Raw genomic sequence first — 9,817 nt, 5'->3', positions numbered from 1 at the left:
ATTGCAAACCCTACAGCGGGGATCCTTCACGCTTGCGCAACACGGAGAGCACCATAGGACAACACCAATAATAAAATATACAACTCAAAGCAATCGCCTTATGGGCTGAATTTTGGACACGATTTCTATCCGGATATTTGCTTTCTTGCGGTGAAAGAAGGGCACAAACCGCCTTACGGTGTGGCCACGAGGGCCCTGGGCGCTCCTGACCCCCTGGGGCGCGCCCCCCTGCCTCGTGGCCCCCTCGGGCATCGTCTCGCGTTGATTCTTCTTCCCAAAAATCACATATATTCCAAAAAAATCTCCTTCAGTTTTTATCCCGTTTGGACTCCGTTTGATATGAATTTTCTACGAAACAAAAAACATGCAACAAACAGGAACTGGCACTGGGCACTGGATCAATATGTTAGTCCCAAAAATAGTATAAAAAGTTGCCAAAAGTATACGAAAGTTGTATAATATTGGCATGGAACAATAAAAAATTATAGATACGACGGAGACATATCAGCATCCCCAAGCTTAATTCCTGCTCGTCCTCGAGTAGGTAAATGATAAAAAGATAATTTTTGATGTGGAATGCTACCTCGCATAGTCTTGATCATGTAATCTAATCATGGCATGAATATTAAGACATGAGTGATTCAAAGCAATAGTCTATCATTTTACATTAAGACAATAATACTTCAAGCATATAAGCAATCATGTCTTTTCAAAATAACATGGCCAAAGAAAGTTATCCCTACAAAATCATATAGTATGGCTATGCTCCATCTTCACCACACAAAGCATTCAAATCATGCACAACCCCGATGACAAGACAAGCAATTGTTTCATACTTTTGATGTTCTCAAACCTTTTCAACTTTCATGTAATACATGAGCGTAAGCCATGGACATAACACTATAGGTGGAATAGAATATGATGATGGAGGTTGTGTGGAGAATACAAAAAGGAGAAAGTCTCACATCGATGCGGCTAATCAACGGGCTATGAATATGCCCATCAATCGATGTAAATGTGAGGAGTAGGGATTGCCATGCAACGGATGCACTAAGAGCTATAAATGTATGAAAACTCAAACTGAAACTAAGTGGGTGTGCATCCAACTTGCTTGCTCATGAAGACCTAGGGCACTTGAGGAAGCCCATTGTTGGAATATACAAGCCAAGTTCTATAATGAAAATTCCCACTAGTATATGAAAGTGATAACTCAAGAGACTCTCTATATGAAGAACATGGTGCTACTCTGAAGCACAAGTGTGGTAAATGGATAGTAACATTGTCCCTTCTCTCTTTTCTCTCATTTTTTTATTTTTTCTCTTTTTTTGCAGGCTTCTTTGGCCCCTCTCTCTCTCTTTTGGGGGGCTTCTTTGGCCACTTTTATTTTGATAACCTCACATGGGACAATGTTCTAATAATGATGATCACCACACTTTTATTTACTTACAACTCGATACTAGAACAAAGATATGACTCTATATGAATGCCTCTGGCAGTGTACCAGGATGTGCGATGATCTAGCATAGCAAAGATATCAAAAAACGGACAAGCCATGAAAATATCATGCTAGCTATCTTACGATCATGCAAAGCAATATGACAATGAATGCTCAAGTCATGTATATGATGATGATGGAAGTTGCATGGCAATATATCTCGGAATGGCTATGGAAATGCCATAATAAGTAGGTATGGCGGCTGTTTTGAGGAAGATATAAGGAGGCTTATGTGTGATAGAGCGTATCATATCATGGGGTTTGGATGCACCGGCGAAGTTTGCACCGACTCTCAAGGTGAGAAAGGGCAATGAACGGTACCAAAGAGGCTAGCAATGATGGAAGGGTGAGAGTGCGTATAATCCATGGACTCAACATTAGTCATAAAGAACTCACATACTTATTATAAAAATCTATTAGTCATTGAAACAAAGTACTACACGCATGCTCCTAGGGGGATAGATTGGTAGGAAAAGACCATCGCTCGCCCCCGACCGCCACTCATAAGGAAGACAATCAATAAATACCTCATGCTCCAACTTCGTTACATAACGGTTCACCATACGTGCCTGCTACCTGAATCAAAAACTTCAACACAAGTATTTCTACAATCCACAACTACCCACTAGCATGACTCTAATATCACCATCTTTATATCGTAAAACTATTGCAAGGAATCAAACATATCATATTCAGTGATCTACAAGTTTTATGTAGGATTTTATGACTAACCATGTGAATGACCAATTCCTATCATCTCTCTAAATAGATATAAGTGAAGCAAGAGAGTTTAATTCTTTCTACAAAAGATATGCCCATGCTCTAACAAACATAAGTGAAGCAAAAGAGCATTCTACAAATGGCGGTTTACAATGTGAAGAGAAACAGGCAATCCAAACTTCAAATGATATAAGTGAAGCACATGAAGCATTCTAGAAAGCCATACTCAAAAGATATAAGTGAAGTGCAATGAGCATTCTATAAATCAACCATGGACTATATCATACCAGCATGGTGCATCAAATAAAAGTGAAACCTAAATGCAAAAGACGCTCCAAGATTTACGCATATCATGTGACGAATAAAAATATAGCTCCAAGTGAAATTACCGATGATTGTTAGAAGAAAGAGGGGATGCCTTCCGGGGCATCCCCATGCTTGGTTGCTTGGGAGTCCTTGAATATTTCCTTGGGGTTCCTTGGGCGTCCCCAAGATTAGGCTTTTGCCACTCCTTATTCCTTCATCCCTCGTGATCTCTCCCAAAACTTGAAAACTTCAATCACACAAAACTCAACAGAAAGCTCGGTAAGATCAGTTAGTATAATAAAGCAAATCACTACTCTAAGTACTATTGCAAACCAATTCATATTTTGTTTTTGCATTGTAGCTACTGTAATATAACTTTTCCATGGCTTAATCCACTGATAGAAATTGATAGTTTCATCAAAACAAGCAAACTATGCATCAAAAACAGAAACTGTCTTAAACAGGACAGTCTATAGTAATCTGAAAATTCACCATACTTATGTACTCCACAAATTCTGCCAAAATTAGAAAAATAAAAATTTGTATGTAAAGACAGTGCAAAAAGTTTCAGAACCATTTGACATTCCAGTAAAAAATGTAAAATCGCGCACTACAGCCAAAGTTTCTGTCTTGCACCGCACAAACCAACAAGCAATGTAAACATCCTAAAGGCAAACCTTGGCACATTATTTTTATAATACAATGGAATCGTACAAGGGGATAATTATTTTTGTTGGAAAGTTTCTGTAATCAAGATTCACAAAGTTTCCGTGAGCATGAACAAAGTTCAAGGAGCTCCCCCACTTCAACAATGCTTTTCTCTCTCACTTTCACTTTCGTTTTTGAAAAGTTTTGGGTTCCCCTCCTTATTTTTTTGTTTCTAAACTATATAAAACCCAACCATAGCATTATAAAGCATCAAGTCCTCTTTATTCCCATACGCAAACAACCTACTTACTCGGGTATGTGTTTCTATCACTCACTCCACCCACCATAAGCAAATCATGAACATATTGCAAACCCTACAGCGGGGATCCCTCATGCTTGAGCGACAAGGAGAGCACCATAGGATAGCACCAATAATAAAATATGCAACTCAAACCAATCATGATCATCAATTAACCCATAGGACAAAACTGATCTAATCAAACATCATAGGATAACCATACATCATTGGGAAATAATATATAGCATTGAGCACCATGTTTAAGTAGATATTACAACGGGTAAAAGAGGAGTTACACCGCTACATAGAGGGGGGAAGAGTTGGTGAGGATGGCGGTGAAGTTGTCGGTGTAGATTGCGGTGATGATGATGGCCCCGACGGCGTTCCGGCGCCACCGGAAGAGAGGGGGAGAGAGCGCCCCTTCTTCTTCTTCCTTGACCTTCTCCCTAGATGGAAGGGTTTCCCCTCTGGTCCATGGACTCCATGGCATGGGAGGGGCGAGAGCCCCTCCGAGATTGGATCTGTCTCTCTGTCTCTCTCTGTTTCTGTGTTCCCTGATTCTGCCCTTTCACCGTTTCCTAAATTCCCGGAGATCCGTAACTCCGATTGGGCTGAATTTTGGACACGATTTTTATCCGGATATTGGCTTTCTTGCGGCGAAATAAGGGCAACAACCGCCTTACGGGGTGGCCACGAGGGCCCAGGGCGCGCCTGACCCCCTGGGGCGCGCCCCTGCTTCGTGCCCCGCGAGCATCGTCTCGCGTTGATTCTTCTTCCCAAAAATCATATATATTCCAAAAAATCTTCGTTAGTTTTTATCCCGTTTGGACTCCGTTTGATATTGATTTTCTGCGGAAAAAAAAACATGCAACAAACAGGAACTGGCACTGGGCACTGGATCAATATGTTAGTCCCAAAAATAGTATAAAAAGTTGCCAAAAGTATATGAAAGTTGTATAATATTGGCATGGAACAATCAAAAATTATAGATACAACGGAGACGTATCACATAACGATATACGTTGTTCCCTTTGTCATCGGTATGTTACTTGCCCGAGATTCGTTCGTCGGTATCTCAATACCTAGTTCAATCTCGTTACTGGCAAGTCTCTTTACTCGTTCCGTAATGCTACATCCCGTAACTAACTCATTAGCTATATTGCTTGCAAGGCTTATAATGATGTACGTTACCGAGAGGGCCCAGAGATACCTCTCCGACAATCGGAGTGACAAATCCTAATCTTGATACATGCCAACTCAACAAACACCATCGGAGACACCTGTAGAGCACCTTTATAATCACCCAGTTACGTTGTGACGTTTGGTAGCACACAAAGTGTTCCTCCGGTATTCGGGAGTTGCATGATCTCATAGTCATATGAACATGTATAGTTATGGAGAAAGCAATATCAACAAACTAAACGATCATCGTGCTAAGCTAACGGATGGGTCAAGTCAATCACATCATTCTCTAATGATGTGATCCCGTTAATCAAATGACAACTCATGTCTATGGTTAGGAAACATAACCATCATTGATTCAACGAGCTAGTCAAGTAGAGGCAAACTAGTGACACTCTGTTTGTCTATGTATTCACACATGTACTAACTTTCCGGTTAATACAATTCTAGCATGAATAATAAACATTTATCATGATATAAGGAAATATAAATAACAACTTTATTATTGCCTCTAGGGCATATTTCCTTCATAGAGATAGATCAAGACGCTTAATTGGACTTTCACAAAGGACATACCTTGATAAAGTTTTGAAGAAGTTCAAAATGGATCAGTCAAAGAAAGGGTTCTTGCCTGTGTTACAAGGTGTGAAGTTGAGTCAGAGTCAACGCCCGACCACTGCAGAAGATTGAGAGAAAATGAAAGTCATTCCCTATGCCTCAGCCATAGGATCTATCATGTATGCTATGCTGTGTACCAAACCTGATGTGTGCCTTGCTATAAGTCTTGCAGGGAGGTACCAAAGTAATCGAGGAGTGGATCACTGGACAATGGTCAAGAACATCTTGAAGTATCTGAAAATAACTAAGGATATGTTTCTCGTTTATGGAGGTGACAAAGAGCTCGTCGTAAATGGTTACGTCGATGCTAGCTTTAACACTGATCCGGATGACTATAAGTCACTAACCGGATACGTATTTATATTGAATGGTGGAGCTGTCAGTTGGTGCAGTTCCAAGCAAAGTGTCATGGCGGTATCTACGTGTGAAAAGGAGTACATAGCTTCTTCAGAAGCAGCGAATGAAGGAGTTCATATCCGATCTAGGTGTAATACCTAGTGCATCGGGTCCAATGATTTTTTTGTGACAATACTGGAGCAATTGCCTTGGCGAAGGAATCCAGATTTCACAAAATAACCAAGCACATAAAGATACGCTTCAACTCCATCCGTGATCAAGTCAAGGCGGGAGACATAGAGATTCGCAAAATACATACGGATCTGATGTGGTAGACCCGTTAACTAAGCCTCTTCCACGAGCAAAACATGATCAGCACCAAGACTCCATGGGTGTTAGAATAAAGTTGTTATTTATATTTCCTTATATCATGATAAATGTTTATTATTCATGCTAGAATTGTATTAACCGGAAACTTGATACATGTGTGGATACATAGACAAGACACAGTGTCCCTAGTAAGCATCTACTGACTAGCTCATTGATCAAAGATGGTTAAGTTTCTTAACCATAGACATGTGTTGTCATTTGATGAGCGGGATCACATCATTAGGAGAGTGATGTGATGGACAAGACCCATCCATTAGCTTAGCTTAATGATCATTAAGTATTATTGCTATTGCTTTCTTCATGTCAAATACATATTCCTTCGACTATGAGATTATGCAACTCCCGAATACCGGAGGAATACCTTGTGTGCTATCAAACGTCACAACGTAACTGGGTGATTATAAAGATGCTCTACAGGTATCTCCGAAGGTGTTTGTTGGGTTGGCATAGATCGAGATTAGGATTTGTCACTCTGAGTATCGGAGAGGTATATCTGGGCCCTCTCGGTAATGCACATCATGAAAAGCCTTGCTAGCAATGTGACTAATGAGTTAGTTGCGGGATGATGCATTATGGAACGAGTAAGGAGACTTGCCGGTAATGATATTGATCTAGGTATGAATATACCGACGATCGAATCTCAGGCAAGTAACATACCGATGACAAAGGGAATATGTATGTTATCATTACAGTACGACCGACAAATATCTTCGTAGAATATGTGGGAACCAATATGAGCATCTAGGTTCTGCTGTTGGTTATTGACCGGAGTGGTGTCTCGGTCTTGTCTACATACACTACAAAAAAAATACACTTACGTGATGATACGTGTTTGTCAGAGTAGGTCCTATTTTTTGTCATGCATGTACATCCATGACAAATTTATGACAGAATCAAGATAGCCATACCTGTGCTATCGTAGAAGTGTTCCGTGACATTACCAAAATTATCATCACGGAGTGTTCACTTCCATGACGATAAATCGCACGTCATGGAAGTTCTTTCGTCAAGGGTGACAGACATGTGGCATCCACCGTAATGGGGTGCCGTTAAGCTATCGGGTCCGATTTTGGATCCGATAACCCTTTAAAGCCCGGACCAATGGGAATTTTCCACGTGTAAAATTCTCATTGGCCGGAGGAAACATGTGTTGGCTCAACGTTCGGACAGATGTCATCCACTCATTGGACAGGAGGAGCCTATGATACGTCAACATGTGGCACGACCCAACAGAGGCCCATTCCGGTGAAAAGGCCGGCCCGTTTGACTTGGTCAAAAGGTAACGGGCCGGCCCATGGAAAGCTTGTTAACGACCTATTCGTATATAACCCATTTACGGCCCGCTTACTGCCGGCCCGTTATGACCTATTGGAATTAAGCCTAGTAGCTTCATCTAGGCCGTCAAATATGATTCCGGCCCTTGTAACTTCCGGCCCATACGAGGCCCTTTGTAACTCTCGAACCATTAAAGGCCCGAGATGAAACTGGCCCATAATGAACAATGTATCGTTTTATACCCATTAACGGCCCATTATTCCGTCGGCCGTTTCCAGCTCGTGTTAACTTTTGGCCTTCTAAGGGCCCATTTATTCTTGGGCTCATTTCTAGAATTCGGTTAGATACGGTCCGTTACTGGCGTGTTTTGTTTGTGGGCCAAACACAGCCCGTGGTTATATTCGGCCTGTTTATGGCCCGTTAACCCGTTGGGCTGTTATCATAGTATTATCAAATACGGCCTATTAATGGCCCGTTATGGTCCACGAATAGTATGGCCCATGTCTGGAGAAATGATTACACGCCCCGTAGAAGGCCCATGGATCCTACGGCCCGTAGAAGACCAATGGATCCTACGGCCCGTAGAAGGCCCATGGATCATACGACCCGTAGAAAGTCCATGGACCCTATGGCCCGTAGAAGGCCCACGGATCCTACGGCCCGCAGGAGGCCCATGGTTACAACAGTCCGTGTGTTGCCACGATTATTGTGGCCTAGTTACCAAAACTAGGTTATTGTGGCCACTAAAAAAACGCGGAAAAAGAACTGCAATGACTACAAGCAAACAACTAAACAAGACAATAAGGAAATAAATAAGAAAGCAACTAACGCTATCCTATTACAGCTATTACACATATTACATCCATTGGGCATCAAAGTTCGCCACCAGTGCAAATATAGGGAACAAAACTGCATATTACATACACTGGCCGACAAAATTGGCCACCAGTGCAAATAAACGCAGCAGAAAAAACAAGTCCATAACTGAAACAACTTTAGAAGAGCTCAAGAAACGTTATCCTGGGTATCCACCATGCTGGCAATAAGCTTAGCAAGCTTATTAGCTTTGTCATGTTTGGCTCTAAAATCCTCCAACGCTTGTTGTTGCACCAGAAAGTATGGATCTGCATGCCCCAGGGACTTCCACAGTCCTTCTGCTTCTTGTCACTGAAGGAAATATGCCCTAGAGGCAATAATAAAGTTATTATTTATTTCCTTATAATCATGATAAATGTTTATTATTCATGCTAGAATTGTATTAACCGGAAACATAATACATGTGTGAATACATAGACAAACAAAGTGTCACTAGTATGCCTCTACTTGACTAGCTCGTTAATCAAAGATGGTTATGTTTCCTAACCATGAACAATGAGTTGTTATTTGATTAACGGGATCACATCATTAAGAGAATGATCTGATTGACATGACCCATTCCATTAGCTTAGCACCCGACCGTTTAGTATGTTGCTATTGCTTTCTTCATGACTTATACATGTTCCTATAACTATAAGATTATGCAACTCCCGTTTATCGGAGGAACACTTTGGGTACTACCAAACGTCACAACGTAACTGGGTGATTATAAAGGAGTACTACAGGTGTCTCCAAAGGTACATGTTGGGTTGGCGTATTTCGAGATTAGGTTTTGTCACTCCGATTATCGGAGAGGTATCTCTGGGCCCTCTCGGTAATGCACATCACATAAGCCTTGCAAGCAATGCAACTAATGAGTTAGTTGCGGGATGATGTATTACAGAACGAGTAAAGAGACTTGCCGGTAACGAGATTGAACTAGGTATTGGATACCGACGATCGAATCCCGGGCAAGTAACATACCGATGACAAAGGGAACAACGTATGTTGTTATGCGGTCTGACCGATAAAGATCTTCGTAGAATATGTGGGAGCCAATATGGGCATCCAGGTCCCGCTATTGGTTATTAACCAGAGACGTGTCTCGGTCATGTCTACATTGTTCTCGAACCCGTAGGGTCCGCACGCTTAAGGTTACGATGACAGTTATATTATGAGTTTATGCATTTTGATGTACCGAAGGTTGTTCGGAGTCCCGAATGTGATCACGGACATGACGAGGAGTCTCGAAATGGTCGAGACATAAAGATTGATATATTAGAAGCCTATATTTGGACATCGGAAGTGTTCCGGGTGAAATCGGGATTTTACCGGAGTACCGGGAGGTTACCGGAACCCCCCGGGAGCTATATGGGCCTTAGTGGGCCTTAGTGGAAAAGAGAAGGGGCTGCCCTAGATGAGCTGCGTGCCACCCTCCCTCCCCTAGTCCTATTAGGACAAGGAGAGGTGGCCGCCCCCCCCCTCTCTCTTTTCCCCCTCCGCGAATCCTATTCCAACTAGGATTGGGGGGGGGGGGGAATCCTACTCCCAGAGGGAGTAGGACTCTCCTGGTGCGCCAAGCTTGGCCGGCCAGCCTCCCCCCTCTAGTCCTTTATATACTGAGGCAGAGGCACCCCAGAAAGACACAAGTTGATCCACGTGATCTATTCCTTAGCCGTGTGCGGTGCCCCCAG

This window comes from Triticum dicoccoides, chromosome 5A (assembly GCF_002162155.2).
Source record: "Triticum dicoccoides isolate Atlit2015 ecotype Zavitan chromosome 5A, WEW_v2.0, whole genome shotgun sequence".
NCBI lineage: Eukaryota > Viridiplantae > Streptophyta > Magnoliopsida > Poales > Poaceae > Triticum > Triticum dicoccoides.
Note: the sequence above shows the minus strand (reverse complement) of the source record.